Source organism: Myxocyprinus asiaticus, chromosome 24, assembly GCF_019703515.2.
Source record: "Myxocyprinus asiaticus isolate MX2 ecotype Aquarium Trade chromosome 24, UBuf_Myxa_2, whole genome shotgun sequence".
In the NCBI taxonomy this organism is placed as follows: domain Eukaryota; kingdom Metazoa; phylum Chordata; class Actinopteri; order Cypriniformes; family Catostomidae; genus Myxocyprinus; species Myxocyprinus asiaticus.
Window position 1 is genome coordinate 39,672,528 of NC_059367.1, and position 14,919 is coordinate 39,687,446.

Below are 14,919 nucleotides of genomic sequence, written 5' to 3' on the forward strand. Positions count from 1 at the left end.
TTTTTCCAGTGAAATCTTTGCTGATTTTAATAAAGTAAAATTGACAGCAAATATTATATTGTTGCTGATATTTTAAAATGAGTATTTGCTGAATATAAGCAACTTGTGCTTGGTTAAACTTTTGTACATTATTTTATTTAAAAAGCCATTTAAATCCATGTATCAAATATGATACAACAGGCTTTTGAGGTACTGTATATCTCTTCATCACCATTATATTCCATTCATGCCCACCACAAAAAAAATTGTTTTTAAATAATTTAAAAAAACAATTCTGACATACAGTTGAAGTCAAAAGTTTACATACACCTTAGCCAAATACATTTAAACTCAGTTTTCACAATTCCTGACATTTTATCATAGAAAACATTCACTGTCTTAGGTCAGTTAGGATCACTACTTTATTTTAAGAATGTGAAATGTCAGAATAATAGTAGAGAGAATGATTTCAGCTTTTATTTCTTTCATCACATTCCCAGTGGATCAGAAGTTTAAATACACTTTGTTAGTATTTGGTAGCATTGCCTTTAAATGATTTAACTTGGGTCAAATGTTTTGGGTAGCCTTCCACAAGATTCTCACAATAAGTTGCTGGAATTTTGGCCCATTCCTTTAGACAGAACTGGTGTAACTGAGTCAGCATTGTAGGCCTCCTTGCTCACACATGATTTTCAGTTCTGCCCACAAATTTTCTATTGGATTGAGTCAGGGCTTTGTGATGGCTGCTCCAATACCTTGACTTTCTTGTCCTTAAGCCATTTTGCCACAACTTTGCAGGTATGCTTGGGGTCACTGTCCATTTGGAAGACCCTCATAATTTTCCTTCCTCTTGATGCCATCTATTTTGTGAAGTACACCAGTCCCTCCTGCAGCAAAGCACCCCCACAACATGATGCTGCCACCCCCATGCTTCACGGTTGGGATGGTATTCTTCAGTTTGCAAGCCTCACCCTTTTTTCCTCCAAACATAACGATGGTCATTATGGCCAAACAGTTCAATTTTTGTTTCATCAGACCAGAGGACATTTCTCCAAAATGTAATATCTTTGTCCCCATGTGCACTTGCAAACTGTAGTCTGACTTTTACTGGCGGTTTTGGAGCAGTGGCTTCTTCCTTGCTGAGCAGCCTTTCAGGTATGGAATATTTTAATTTAATCATTCAGTTAATCCATTTTTGATAATTGAATAAATATGTATGCAATATGCAATGATCTAAAAATGATAATGTGTAATCAATGTACTATGAACAACTGCACTATGAATGTTATTCAATATGTTAGATATTTAATAATTCATTTATTGATTTAATTATCATTTACTCAGTTTAATAATCAAAGTGCAAAGCAATGGAAAAATGAAGCTTGGCTTCTCTAGGGAGAATTACAGCCTCTTTCTGTCAAACTTTGTATGACCCAAAGGGAGACATGTGTGGAGGATACTAAAAGGATAATTTAATGAGCAGAGCTGGTGTCCAAAAAAGGCAGATGATATATCTGCACTAATTAGTGCTAGAAATTAGATGAAACAGGTATATGGGCAGACATACAACTCTCCATTTTTAGGAATATGTGTAACCAATGACTGTAATAAGGGAAATAATTTAATATACTAATCAAATTAAATGCAGGAAGTAAAGACAGTTAGTCAATATAAAATATGTAACCATATGAAGTGATTACAGTGTGTTTTATACATATAAAAAGAAATAGTCATGCTTTTGCCATCACTGAAGCAAACTGGGGTCAAGGGTGACCAGCTAGAAGAGAGACGGCGAGGATGAAACTAGGAAGGCATAGGACGATTTCATTGGATGAAGAGTCCATCACACACTTGCGCCTCCGAGAAATCTTTGCCTCGACTGTGCTTCAATGGCTGTTGTGGGGAATCTGCCACAAAGGTTACATCAATATAGGACTCATTTTACTGTGGATATAGATACTTGTCTACCCGTTTCCTCCAGCATCTTCACAAGGTCCTTGGCTGTTGTTCTGGGATTGATTTGCACTTTTTGTACCATACTACGTTCATCTCTAGGAGACAGAATGCATCTCCTTCCTGAGAGGTATGATAGCTGCGTGTTCCCATGGTGTTTATACTTGTGTACTATTGTTTGTACAGATGAATGTGGTACCTTCATGTGCTTGGAAATTGCTCCCAAGAATGAACTAGACTTGTGGATGTCCACAATTTTTTTTCTCTGAGGTCTTGGCTGATTTCTTTTGATTTTCCCATGATATCAAGCAAAGAGGCACTGAGTTTGAACGTAGGCCTTAAAATACAACCACAGGTACACCTCCAATTCAGTACACCTCCTATCAGAAGCTAATTGGCTAATTGTCTAACTTGACATAATTCTCTGGAATTTTCCAAGCTGCTTAAAGGCACAGTTAACTTAGTGTATGTAAACTTCTGACCCACTGGAATGGTGATATAGTCAATTAAAGGTGAAACAATCTGTCTGTAAACAACTGTTGGAAAAATTATTCATGTCATGCACAAAGTTGATGTCCTAAAGGACTTGCCAAAACTATAGTTTGCTAATATGAAATCTGTGGAGTGGTTAAAAAAAAATGTGTTTTAATGACTTCAACCTAAGTGTATGTAAACTTCCGACTTCATCTGTATTTTTTATAAGATATATTTAAAGTGTGAACTAATATTTCTGTGTATTTTCATGTATGCAGCTTCCTCTGTCATTATAAATATCTCATTATTTTACATTACAAGCTATATGATGTCAACTTACCATAAATTCCTGAGACCCAGAAAAAAAACGTTTTACAATTTCCCTTTTTTAAATGTCAATATAGTGTTTGGTGCATAAAATACATATGATAAAAAAAGAAAAAAGAATATTTTATTCATATTAAATTTGATGTGCTGAACTGTGATACATTTCAATACATATTTATAAGCCAAGCAGAGGAAGTTGTCATGGCCAAATTGTCAAACATTTGGTATCTCTGAAAAGCCCAGGGAGTCCTCTGATAATACCCCAAGAATTACCACTGTAGCATGTATGGGCCAAGAAAAACTTAAATAATAAATGTCCTACACAAAAAAGAATTGCTGGGCCTCATTAGAATAATGACCTTTAAAGCCTAATGTGTCAAATATGACACATAAAAAAAAAAAAGAAAAACAACTGTGCAAAAACATTTTATAGTTTATCTAATGGTACTAAAAACAGTTTAATATTTCTGACAATTGTTTCATGTCATGCTTTACAGGGTTAATCTTTACTCAATAAATCACTCAAGCCCGTTTTCACTAATATATTGAAATAGCATACTATAATATTGATATCATGTGTGTATAAGTTCATAGATTTACACCAGAAAAAAATATGACAAAAAAGTTAAAATGTTTGTAAATATTATTCAATTTATATATACACTGGCGGCCAATAGTTTGGAATAATGTACAGATTTTGCTCTTATGGAAAGAAATTGGTACTTTTATTCACAAAAGTGGCATTCAACTGATCAAAATGTATAGTCAGGACATTAATAACGTGAAGAACTACTATTACAATTTGAAAAAAACTACTTCAAAGTGTTCTCATCAAAAAATCCTCCACGTGCAGCAATGACAGCTTTGCAGATTCTTGTTATTCTAGCTGTCAGTTTGTCCAGATACTCAGGTGACATTTCACCCCACACTTCCTGTAGCACTTGCCATAGATGTGGCTGTCTTGTTGGCACTTCTCACACACCTTACAGTCTAGCTGATCCCACAAAAGCTCAGTGGGGTTAAGATCCATAACACTCTTTTCCAATTATCTGTTGTCCAATGTCTGTGTTTCTTTGCCCACTCTAACCTTTTCTTTTTGTTTTTCTGTTTCAAAAGTGGCTTTTTCTTTGCAATTCTTCCCATCAGGCCTAAAGAGTCTTCTCTTTACTGTTGTACATGAAACTGGTGTTGAGCGGGTAGAATTCAATGAAGCTGTCAGCTGAGGACATGTGAGGTGTCTATTTCTCAAACTAGAGACTCTGATGTACTTATCCTCTTGTTTAGTTGTACATCTGGCCTTCCACATCTCTTTCTGTCCTTGTTAGAGCCAGTTGTTCTTTATCTTTGAAGACTGTAGTTTGTATGAACCTCTGTATGAAATCTTCAGTTTTTTGGCAATTTCAAGCATTGTATAGCCTTCATTCCTCAAAACAATGATTGACTGATGAGTTTCTAGAGAAATCTGTTTCTTTTTTGCGATTTTTGACCTAATATTGACCTTAAGACATGCCAGTCTATTGCATACTGTGGCAACTCAGAAACAAACACAAAGACAATGTTAAGCTTCATTTAACGAACCAAATAGCTTTCAACTGAGTTTGATATAATGGCAAGTGATTTTCTAGTGCCAAATGATCAATTTGGCATGATTACTCAAGGATAAGGAGTTGGAGTGATGGCTGCTGGAAATGGGGCCTGTCTAGATTTGATCAAATATGACTTTTTTCAAATAGTGATGGTGCTGTTTTTTACATCAGTAATGTCCTGACTATTCTTTGTGATCAGTTGAATGCCACTTTGGTGAATTAAAGTACCAATTTCTTTCCGAAACAGCAAAATCTGTACATTATTCCAAACTTTTGGCCACCAGTGTACATATATAATCTTCCACAGAAATGGCAAATATAATTTCATATGATTTCCTTTAATTATAAAGTATCATTAATAGTGGTGCTAGGACCAGTAAATAACCCAGCAACCATTTAGAGGCCCCTAGCAACCACCTAGAAACCACCTAGAACTAGCCAGATCTTGCAACCGAACAGTAAGGCACTAAAAATCACTCAGAACAACGAAGCAACGTCCAGGCAACCAACCACAATACCTTAGCATTGTGGCGGTGAGTTTTGCATGGACAAACTCACATTTTCTTCAGAAAATATAACATTCTAGTTAATGCAAATGTTTTTAAATGCACGTGAAATGTACACAAAATGTCTATGATGCATGACTTTTATCCAGAACAGAACATCTCCACAGTTAAATAAATATTTATAGTGGCATAAAATACTTCACTGGACTTCATTTCTTTAATTAACAATAATTATTGTAAAAAAAAAAAAAAAAAAAAAAAAAATAAAAAAAAACTTTTAAATGAACATTTTCCAAACATATGAAATGACTTTATTGTACCCTATGGTACGTGCATGCAGTAGGCATTGATTACAAGTGATGGGTTAATGGACTCTGTCTCTGCTCCACTGAGCAGCTCTGGTTCAGCTCTGGACCAGCCACATTTTGACCTTGCTGTTATTTCCTCTAATGCAGGGGGTTATAATAGCACACCGCTGATGTGTGAAATGCATTTCACTGACAGTGGCTTCATAAAGGATAAAGACTGAACTGGACTGAAGTACTACTCTGATGGTATGTGTAAAAGCAATCACAGAAATAATTACGTTGTTTCATTTAAGAGTGTACTGGGGACTTGTTCAAATGCAATGCAACCACAATGCATTACATCTTTAATTCTCCATCTTCCAAAATCTCTCCAAAATAGGAGATTTCCTTAACAATGATTGTTAGCTCTCATAACGTCAGCAAGCAGAGTTTAGGACCGTGAAGGTCGTGCCCTAGACAAAATGTTCAGTAATTAATATCACTTATGAGTGTGTCTCCTTTTAACTAACAGCAGCCACCAGCTAATCCAGACCTTGCAAGAAATGGAACCTGTTCATGTCATAAACTAGAGAGTGAAGTGGAACTTGACCAAATGAGAGAAAATCAGTGTGAGATCAATGGTACCAGGTGAATCAGAAGGGACTCAAGACCAACAATGTGCTCTAATCCTACCTTTCCCAAAAAAAGTAACACACAAAAAATAGAAACAGTGATAATGGAAAAGGCAGATGTTATTATTCTACAGCTGTCGCTACAGCATGCTTACATGTCTTATTTGCGCTGTTGGCCATGCGTGAAAGACAAGCACATTGTCAATTCCCATTAACCCCTAATTCTCTCAGAATGGTTTAGCCTTTGGCCCAGATACATAAGGAGGACTTGTCAATGTTAAAAGCTTGGGGGGTGTGGTAAACAAATCTTATGTGGCCTTGGAAACAACTTTAATTAGGACTCACTGAATTTCTGTTCTGTGACAAGAATCATTACAGATTCTAAAAAATCAAATCATTGAGGATGTGGCTCAAAGACTGCACATAGGATAATGTCTTGTATTATCTCATATTACAAAATTTTGAGGTATGAGTGGTGACAAACTATAACTGCTAGAATGTATATATACTAGGGCTGGGAAAATTAAGACGTTAATTTCTGCAATCAATAGTTGACTGTTTAACACGATAAAAAAGAGGAAAAAGAAAAGGAATGCAATTCCTTTTTTCACTTCCTGGAACTACACTAATGTTTTTTTCCCACTTCCTGTGGCTAAAATTGTTATTTATAAATGTTCAGGAGGTACATGCTCGACTCGACTGCACATCCTAACACAGAAACTGATTGTGTGGAGCTGTGCATGCTTATTCATTACGCATGTCCCAAGCATAATAAACACGGGAGCAGATTTACTGTACAGAGAATGGAGACTTCACCCTTAAGCGGCGAGCCAGGTGTGGGAGAGATACGGTTAAGCTGCCACATCTCTTTGCATCACCTGAAAACGCTCTCTCACTGTCATCTGAACCAGTGTCAAAAGCACCCAGCATGTGTGCGATAGAGAGTGAATGGCAGCCAGAGAAAATAATAGTTTTGAGATTTTAAACTTCAGCAAATTAAACTTCAGCATTCAATTTATTACCTGTATGTATAGTGTCTAATAATGCACTGGCAATGTGCACTTAAGTTTATCTTGCCAATAAAGCTTGATATGAATTGAATCTGCCCATTTGATCCTACTATTAAAAAAGTTCACTGGAGAATGCCAGAATATTTTGTCCATCTTTCAATTACAGCATGTCCACTGATTTTTTGGCATGTATACATATACTTTAATTAAAGATTTATACCTGTGAAAATATGTCTAACTAACTCTATCTGCAAAAAAACTGAACATTTTCAACACATTATCAACACTGTATCATAGAGGGTTAGTATTAGGGTGCAGCAATATGATGTTTTTTTGCTGATACTGATACCGATTTAAAAACAAAATATAGGCCAATACCGATAACGATATTTTGCCATTTACCTTATTTTGTCATCAGATCACTGTTTTACTTTAAAAAAAAAAAATTACAAAGAGGTACAAAAGATCTTTTACTGCCCTGAAAATCAAGAATTTTCATTGAACATGGATTGGATCTGTTGAACACATGACAGGCCAAAATTTTAAAGAGAGCCACAATGAAAGATGAATAGAAGATAAAACGATTTTAAAAAGAAAAAAAAAAACTTAAATATGATAACATGATGATTGGTATGAAAACATTTTATTTTGTACTTCTAAATCATTTTTGCACTTCTGTTTTTGCAGTTCAAAACTACAGAACTCAAATTTTACATGTATGTACTGTATATAACAGAACATTACAACTTCATACCATGCATAATGTATGCTAAACAATAACATGGAAATTTCAATCAAATCATGGAAAAATAAAAGTTTTAACCAAAGGAACAAAACCCTCTTTTAAATTCTGTATTATAGTGGTAAAATGGACAATGGACAATGCCATCCAAACCACTAGAGGGTGCCGCATGCTCACATAGTGCTGACTAAAGCATTGACTGAAGCACTGAATGCAGGCTGTATTTTTAAAACGCAGCCTTTTAATGTTTAGTAATCACACCATAACGCTATATTGCATTTCAATCTTAATTTAATCAATCATGAGCATTAATGGATATCATACCAATATCTCAGAAGTCAAAGTCTGCTGGTTTCAAAGCATTTTCGATGGTTTTCCTCATCATGTAACCTAGGGGTAAATTACGCTTTTACAACTGTCACATCTGTTTATGGCATTTTTTCCACATTAACGTGAAGCCGAGAAAGAAAAAAAATATATATTACATTTTCTTTGGAGTGCCAATCCCTTCTACATATTGTGGCTATTATTATTTCTGGATTGTGCATTTGAATTCAGTGTTTTTACAAAGTTTATTACTTATTAATTATAAATAAATCCGTTTTTCTTATCGGCATTTATATGCCAATAACGGCTTCGTTTCTACATCCGCTGACCGTTGGGCGTTCCAATTTCTCCCATTAATTTTAATAGAAGTGGCCTGTCTCTGGCATACATTTAAAATCTGGGATTCAAAATCTAATTTAAACCTGGAAGTAAACTGAAAGTTTAAGGGTTTTGAAAAATGAAAAACAAGAAATTTATGGCATAAAATTAAGACAAAATATTTAAGGCTCCTTATACTGTAGGTCACTGATCAACTAATCAAATTTGTGTCACTGACCATGTTAACTCCCCACATTGATTAACATTATAGTTCAATTTCTGTGCCAATTGGAGATTAAAAAAAAACTAAAAAAACAAAAAACAGTATTGCTTTGCTGAAGTCTACCAAGTAATTTTTTATTGTGTATTCATATTTTATTCATTCTACAGTCTAAATATAATGGCATTATTCATATATTCATTTGTAAGCTGACATTTACTGCTTTTTACACTTGTAGTGCATTAAGCAATTCCTGCATTAAACTAAGAGCTAAGGGCTGGGTATTGATACAGATTTCCTGATTCAATTAGATTCCTATTCACCAGCTTTTCATACGATTCAATCCTGATTTCGATTCGCTATAGATTCATATGAGTATATTTTAGTAATAATGCCCATTTTACTTACATATGAAAGAAATTCTCTCCCAGCTAATGATGTTAATTATACAGGAGACCTTTTAACTAGGTACATTATGAAAATATTAATTTTACAAATTATATTTTATTTGTTTTTCATCATTTTGGAACATTTTAGCTTTTAAAAAATTTACAATTCCATTAATAAATATGATACAGTATTACACTGCATGTATTACATTTGATAAAATGTTGTTGTTTGAAACCAAACTTTTCCTCTCAACACACAGTGAAACGATGCTGAACTAATTAGACTATTATTCACAGCAGCAGCGTCTTTGATTTTAGCACAAAATTTGGTCTCACATGCGAGTGATTTACTCGCATTGTAGAGGGTTGCGCATTGAATAAAATAACGATCTTAGGATTTAAAGGAATAATCCGGGTTCAATACAAGTTGAGCTCAATCAACAGCATTTGTGGCATAATGTTGATGACCACAAAAAAAAACAAAAAAACATTTCGGCTCATCCATCCTTTTCTTAAAAAAAAAAAAAAAAAAAAAAAAAAGTTACGGTGAGACACTTACAATGGAAAGATTGGGGCCAATTTTTGGAGGGTTTAAAAAAGGCAGAAATGTGAAGCTTATAATTTTATAAAAGCACACATTAATTCTTCTGTTAAAACCCATGTATTATTTGAGTTATAAAGTTGTTTAAATCTTAATTTTTACAGTCATTTGTGGGTTTTAGGGTTTGTAGACATAACATCGTAAAATTGGCTGTAACTTTAGACAGAACAGATTAGTAAGTGATTTTATCACACTGAAATCATGTTAACATGCATATTGTTTGGATATACTTTTTTGAAAGAGTGAGTATTTTAACGTTTACAGATTGGTCCCCATTCACTTCTATTGTAAATGCCTCACTGGAACCCACATTTTTGCTTTTTTTTAAAGAAAAGGAGGGACAACTCAAAATAAATTTTTGTGGTAATCAATATTATGCCACAAATACTGACGATTGAGCTTAACTTGTATTGAACCGGAATATTCCTTTAAATATCGATATTGGATCATTCAAATGCATCAGAAAATTTATAATTTTCCCCAGTCCTACTAAGAGCCACTTATTAGCTCATGCAAAGCTGGGTGAGATGTGATTGGTTCAAAGTCAAACATGTGATGTCAAAAGCTTAATTATCATAGGGTTAGTAGTTAAAAACATAATCAAGAATTGGTAGAAAAACATTCAGGAGTAAGTACAGCTGCCAAAGTAAGTGACTCATTATTTCTAACTGATCAGCTCAGATGATGCCATTGTGTGACAATTAAAGTCACATATAACTAGGAAAATTACCATGAAAGGATGAGTTTGCAAAAAAACTGGATCTACAATATTAACTGTTATACTGTTATACGTTTACAATAATTACATTGAGACTTTTCATTGATTATTGTTTAAAGTTTGTCCCCTGTTGTGGTATAAGTGTAAATGATCACCAATACTATGAAAACTGACAGGATTGTGTAGATTGTCATGTGAAACTTCTTTATTCAAAGTGAACAGATATGGACCAATCATTTGTGACTGCAGCATGAGGCATTTTATGAGCTTGAGTGAATTTCCATGTTGTATGCCAGTGACCAATCCATGCTATTTTTAAATTTAATGATAACTGGCAAATGTCTCTACTGTTCTGAGATTTATATGAGACTGTGCAGGGATTAAACTTACTGAGCTGCCCAACGACCCCTTTGGGAAGTATGCTTATAGGAAATTCGTCATTCCCTGGTTTTAATGAAAATAAATCCAACAATCAAGGTTCAATTAACAATCAACCAATTGTCAAGGTTCAAAATCTGAGTAAAACCAATGCACAAGCCCAATAAAGTGGATAATAAAATATTTTACAATTTATTGACTAGGGGTGCACCTTAAGTTGCTAAACAACTGCCAGTGTTGGGTAAGCTACTCAAAAGTAATCCACAACAAATTACTAATAAATTCTCTACAACTGTAATCAAAATACACTACTCATTACTTTACTTTTAAGTGACTTTCTTAAACACTTTTCATAGAAAAGTTTTTGTTTTTTGCCCAACAAATTCAAAATAATGTCTTTATTTCCTCCTTGTTCTCTGTCGCATATAAGTCATACACTCAGCACCAGCACACACCATTAAGATGCCACAGAAACACAAACAGACAGACATAATAATAACATAATTCATGTTTTAAATGTATTCCATACAATACTATTTCATAAATATAAGTAACCTAACTAATTTACTTAAAAGTAATTAACGTGAAAGTCAGTAAGTGTAATCTGATTACAAGAATTTAACATATATTGCATTACACTACTTTGTGATAAAAAAGTAATTGGTTTACACCCAACACTGACAGCTGCAGTTTCCCTTAATACAGTCTTATTTGCTTCTAATATCAGCTTTATCGACCAGTATTGATTATTTTAAAATATGATATTGTCATTGATATATTGTGAATCACTATTATAGACAAAAAAAAAAAGAAAAACATATTATAAACCAAATTTATTTTAAGAGGAAGACTATTTACACCAGATTCAATCTGGTTAAGTTTAATTTCTTTATATGCTATTTAATTTAATATTTAATTAATGTTAAGTAAACCACTCTAATTGTCATTCTGAGAAGGTCAGTAAGTAGTTGTATGGGCTCTGTTGGCTGTGATATGCTTTCACTCCGAAATCATCAACCAGAACTGTTGCGAGTGTGTGTATTTGTTTGTGTGTTTAACGGGTCATATATCCCCGATGGCCAAACATGCTGTTGTCTCTTAAAATATCTATCACACACCACACACTGTCACTGCACTGCCCCAGGCTAGTGATGTAAAAACAGAACAGGACATTTCAACACACACAGGTTTTCATTAAGACAAAATGTAGTATGTTAATTAAGCTGGTCTCCACATTGTATATGGTTTCATATATATTTATTTGGGCTGAAACGATTAGTCGACATTGTCGACAACAAAAAATTGTTGACAACATTTTCCTGGTTGAATAGTCGTTTGATCTCATTTAACGTAAAATGAGATCACAAACTCTAATGATAATGTGTAAGAGCAGCACTGCAGCTCGCACCTGACTGAGGAAAGGAAGAATTACACAGCTCACAGTCCAGATGCACTCCAAACCTTCCAAACAGCTTCAGTTAATGTAGATCGCAAAGTATGAGGGAATTATACCAAATAAGTAAATACAGAAGCACTCTCGTTGTGGAATAAGTGGAGCTGGAGCTGCCGCTCCGCTGAAGCAAAACTTGCGTGTCGAGCATCTTTAAAGGAAACACCCCGGCATTACATATTAAATGCAGCTATATTTAATGCGCTATAGCTTTATTAAAGTTAAAATAATATAGAAGCAGATCATGTAAATAACTACAAACCCTGAAACTGGCATTTCTCTGTGCAGTCAGTGCCTCTTCTATGAGTTGCGTGAATGTCCCGATCTAAGGAGGAGAGATTGAAACTGCACAGCGGGGACACTCACCCCTCAAAGCACGCTTAATACAGCTAGATTATAACATGATGGCTCGTGACTTATTGTATCATAATATATGTCACTGTGCATTTCTTATCATGAGAAAAATTGGCAATACGCAGCTTTATTTATATGAGAGTTTTTTTTTTTTTTGTGAGTTAAAGATGGATTGAAGTGTACAGAAAGGTGAGAGAGGTAGTCTTCGCCCCATTATACACTGCAACAAAATAAATTTTTTATTTGTATTGGCTTGTTTTGCAACATAAATATTTAAAACTTCTTTAGAACAATGTACATTTTCTTTAGCAGCTATACTGCAGAAGAAAAAACAAATTCTGAGAATGCTGAATATAATATTAAAAATACAAATATTTTAAAATATATAAAAATCCTTTAAAAAAGATGCATTCACCTGAGAAGCAGCATATACAATATTTAGACTTGCTTTTAGAGAATACATCTTGAATATAAGTATATTTTGTCTTTACTGCACTCGCAGAAGTATGACCAAGTGAAAAAATACACTTTGTGGAGGGGAGGGTGTGCCCGAGCACCCGTCTGTGGAGAGAGACAGCTGTAAGGACATCCACCTGAGATGAATTGTGACTAATTACCATCTCTATGTTCACAGCGAGAGTCGGGGGAGATAAAAAGACGGCCAGTTCACAGAAAGAGGAGAGAGAGACAGACAGACCAGAGTCTTCATGTCTGTTCCCTGAGAGAGAGAAAGAGCCTTGTGTTGTGTGAAGCTGAAAAGTGGACTGTTTATTTGAGTGAAAAAAAAGCCATCTTGTGTTTTGAGTGAAGCTGTACAGCGATTGCTTGTTATTTGTGAATAAAACGGACTCATGTGAACTGTGGAAACCCAACCCGAACCTTTGTTACACTGGTTCTGAAACCCGGGATAAGGAGGAAGGTACACTGCTATGAAGTCATCTTCGCCACTGGAGGAAGTGTTTCGATCCCTCGCCAGCATCCACCAGGCGCAACACCAGGCCCTCATGGATCTGCGGGTGGAGCTGCAACAGCGCGCCACGACCCCTGCAGCAGCGAACCTCCATGTGACGCTGGCGAAGATGGGGGCGCAAGATGAGCCGGAGGCCTTTCTGGAGCTCTTCGAGCGCACGGCTCAAGCTCAGGAATGGCACAATGGGCAGTCCTATCGCTGCTGGACTGGGGAGGCTCAACACGTGGCCCAACAACTCCCGGTCGACAACCTCCTGAGGTACCCTGAGCTGAAGAAAGCCATCCTGCAGTGGGTCGGCCACAGTCCCGAAGAGCATCGCCGGCAATTTCGAACCCTGACGCTGAGTGAAGTCTGCCGCCCGTTTGCCTTCGTTCAACAGCTCCACTGTGCCTGCTGGCGGTGGTTACTGGCCTAGGAACCCAGCGATCTCATGGTACTGGAACAATTCGTCGGCAAACTACCGAAAGGAACTGCGGAGTGGGTCCAGTGCCACCAACCGGCGTCGCTGGATGAAACAGTGCAGTTGGCGGAGGACCATTTAGCGGCGTACCTGAGGGCCAGCGAGCCCCTCTCTCTCCCTGTCGTCCCTCCCCCTCCCCTCCTTTTCGACCTATCCCGTTTCCCCAGAAACGATGGAACAATCTCCTATCAACAATTTTGACTCCTATCTCTCTCTACCCATTCTTCCTCTCAGGTGGGGGAAGCTGCCACCACTGGTGTGGGCGTGAGGTTTGGGCTGGTCTGCTGGAGTTGCGGAGAGCCGGGACACGTCCACGAACAGTGCCCAGTGATGGAGGTGGGGACCGTGATTCGGGTCCCCGACACTCCACAGGCTGCCCCCGATCGAGCCGGGATGTACCAAATACTCGTGAGTATTATTGGGGGTACATATCAATCCTTGGTGGATTCAGGTTGTAACCAAACCTCTATTTATCAATGCTTGGTTCTAAATGGGCCATTGGTTTCAAATAATCAGTTGAAGGTGAGGTGTGTGCACAGGGATATTTATGATTATCCTGCAGTAACCGTCATTATTCTATTTTGGGGTCAAAAGCATAAGGGCTCATAAGGGATTATTACACTTCCAGAGTGAGGAAAAAGGCTGGTAAAATCACTCTGGACCCCACTCACCCTGCCCACTACCTTTTTGAACTGTTGCCTTCTGGACGATATTTCAGAGCTCTGAGCACCAGAACCGTCAGGCACAGGAACAGTTTTTTCCCCTCAGGCTATCCATCACATGAACAGCTAAATTGCCCCATTGAGCAATAACTATGTGCAATACACAGTTTAGTCTTTTTCATATTTATCCAACACATCCAACCTCTTCTGCCATTTCATTCCACTGAGAAAAAAATAAAATAAATAAAAATAAATATTTGCACTGTACATAACAGATTTGTATTTGCACTGTACATAACATATAACAGATTGTATTAGATTTGCACTACCTATGTGTATGTATGTATGTATGTATGTGTGTGTCTGTACGTATGTGTATAATAAATTTTTATTTTTTATTATTATCTATTATATTATCTGTTTTTGTATTGTTGTACACTGGAAGCTCCTGTCACCAAGACAAATTCCTTTTATGTGTATGCATACTCGGCAATAAAGCTGATTCTGATAACATTGAGGCCGTGGTTAGTTCCCGCCTCACCCATCCACTAATTTTGGGTACTAATTGGCCGGCTT

At 36.2% G+C, this 14,919-nt stretch overlaps 1 protein-coding gene across 1 annotated transcript in view; it reads right to left on the bottom strand.

Annotated features, from left to right (window-relative positions):
* The window catches only part of LOC127415121 (FERM domain-containing protein 3-like), a 112,269-nt gene that overhangs the window by 80,538 nt on the left and 16,812 nt on the right, over positions 1-14,919 (bottom strand). The gene's annotated exons all lie outside the window — the stretch shown is intronic.